General features: G+C 30.4%; 1 protein-coding gene across 2 annotated transcripts in view; it reads right to left on the reverse strand.

The window, feature by feature from the left end:
- LOC100162092 (replication protein A 70 kDa DNA-binding subunit-like) overlaps positions 1–1,410 on the reverse strand; it is a 10,866-nt gene extending 9,456 nt beyond the window's left edge. Inside the window, 1 exon segment of one of the 2 annotated variants that reach the window (NM_001162042.2) lies at positions 1,273–1,398. The gene's annotated coding sequence lies outside the window, so the exon portion shown is untranslated. 2 annotated transcript variants of the gene reach the window in all.
- Positions 1,411–2,723: the final 1,313 nt, after the last annotated feature.

Raw genomic sequence — 2,723 nt, forward strand, 5'->3', positions numbered from 1 at the left:
GTAAATTTAAAATATGTATTTAGTAATTATTATAAAAAAAAGCCCATTTTATGACATTTTCTAGAAATATTCAATATTATAAATTTTAATTTAAATATGCAAAAAATTCAAAAAAAAAGCAAGAATAATGAATAGCAGAATCTTCGTATTTTGAAACGTCTAGATACTAATCAGAATTATTATAAGTCAAATGTAGAAGAATATGCATTTGCATAAAAATCATTAGCTATTGCTTGGGTGTGAATTTTAATGCCCTAAAAATACCTAAAAGTGCCTTAGAAAAAATTCAATAATGACCCAAAAAAATTAATAGCCTTTAAAAAATAGCATTTTACCGCGAAAATTACCTTAGAAATGACCTTAAAAATACCATATTAATTTTTTGGTGATTTTTTTTTTCGGGAGGCATTGTTTAACACAATATTTATCCCTATTAAAATTACGAACATGAAATAAAAATTAAAACATACAAAATATAACCGTGTTATAACACTAACCAATTAATTATTTGTTATTTATCTAAGTACGGGTGACATATTGAACAAATATACATTAAAACAAACAAAAAGACCCAATAATTCTAGAAACGCTCTAATAATGAAAAAAAACGGCGAAATATGCAAAAAAAAATGATTTTGCATTTAAATCCGCACACTAGTTATTACTGTGTTCGCACCTCGCGTACGATACTGTATTGGCGTATTATTTAAACATAAATATGCCAACTAAAGTGTACAAATAAATAACACAGAATAAAGAAAAGTACTTATTGATTAAAAAAAAAAAACTTTGTGATAAAACAAATTCCCCGAAAAACTGCTGTCGTCTCGACAAATTGGTGATATCACAACAAAAACACTTCATCAAACTCCGTGTAAAAAATAAAAACAGATATCTTTACACTTATTTTGTTTCAATGACTTATTTACATGGCGAGAATTTATATACTTTATATGACGCTGAAATCGAAATAATGAGAACAAAATAAATAAAAGGCATTAAAATAGTTCATGATAATTTAATATCATATTTTAATGGACATTTCTACTCAAAACAGTTTTTCATTAAATAAATAATACTTAGATCATTGGAACAAGAAATGTGTACGTGCTCTCATTCAATTTACTTGGCATTTGTTTATGATATGTATCACATATTTATAGTGCTCAAATTTTTTTTTATTTTTGGTACCACGGCCGTTTTTTACCGGAGTTCGATGAAGTGTTTTTACCGCAATTATAATATACAAAAAAATAATGTCATGATACTTACAAACCGATCCTGATCCCTTGCCGGTTGCTCTGACTCGTACTCGGATGACGGATCGACGGAAGTGTAGTTAGGTAGGTATAAGTATACTTACCGACGACGACGGTGTATGAGCACACTCTGACACCTGTTGCACAATTATACGGTAAATAATAAAACAATACTAATCGGCGTACGTCGCAAGTGGCTTTCGATGCGACCTGTGGTGTGTGCGGCGGGCAAGGCGATAGCCGAGCACGTACTTTGGACAACGATAAAAATACGGTACGATGACGACGTACTACGTACACAACATTAAAAACCGGACGGTATGAAATATGGTAATCGGTATAGACTACGAAATAACACGCGCGATTGCAATTTTATTATTAATAATATATTAATAATAAATATTATTATTATTATTATAAAAATACGGTACGATGACGACGTACTACGTACACAACATTAAAAACCGGACGGTATGAAATATGGTAATCGGTATAGACTACGAAATAACACGCGCGATTGCAATTTTATTATTGTCAGTATCGACTCGACACCGGACGATGCATTAGTGGAAGTGGACTCTGAAAGGTGTAGTAGACGGACTGAATGAGAACTGGGACTGAATGTGTGTCGTATAGGTACCTCAATTCGTAAAATACAAATCTAAAAATGGGATTTTATAGGAATGATGAATTCGCGTTTTACTATTACCAACAACTTTGTATGCTTTATATTAATTCTAATTTTACTTTTTTAAGATATACCAGTTATTACTTATTAATAACTAACTTCTTATATTACTTTATATGATTTGAAATAATTTAATATCAAAATGAACCTATCGGAAATATTAACTATACAATTGTATTACGTTTTCGAGCTTTTTGACCCAATGAATAAAATTTTGTTGATATTTATAGAAAAAAATTGGAAACTGAATATGTCCATAACAGCTCATAATAAGTCAAAAAATGTCATGCACCTATCTACGGTTATTTGTTTTAGATTCACACAAAAAACTAAAATCGGTTTTGTCGAAACCCGATTTTGCGTAAAAATTACCGTTTTTCCTTAATTTATGTTTTGTTTTTCGCTGCGCTTTTGAAAATAATTGAGAATTTCAAATTTTGACTTCCAGAATGCATCAACTAGATTTTAGATATATTCCCATCAAACAAGATAGGTACTGTTGGAGAAAATCGAAGCATTGTTACTGCCAAAACGGTGATGACAAAAACAAAAATTAAAAATTAAAAAAAACACGCATCATTGTTAAATATTTTGCCTCTCAGAATCTATAATGTAATATTATATATATTTTATACAATAATAAATACGCGATATTCGTATTTTAGTATTACGTAGTATTATAATCCTGACCTGGCTCACGGGGGTACTAAGCAATTAGTACTATGGTTTAGCGAACCTGGGGCCCCGAGCTACCCTCTCCATGGGTATAATGCAGT

This window comes from Acyrthosiphon pisum, chromosome A2 (assembly GCF_005508785.2).
Source record: "Acyrthosiphon pisum isolate AL4f chromosome A2, pea_aphid_22Mar2018_4r6ur, whole genome shotgun sequence".
NCBI lineage: Eukaryota > Metazoa > Arthropoda > Insecta > Hemiptera > Aphididae > Acyrthosiphon > Acyrthosiphon pisum.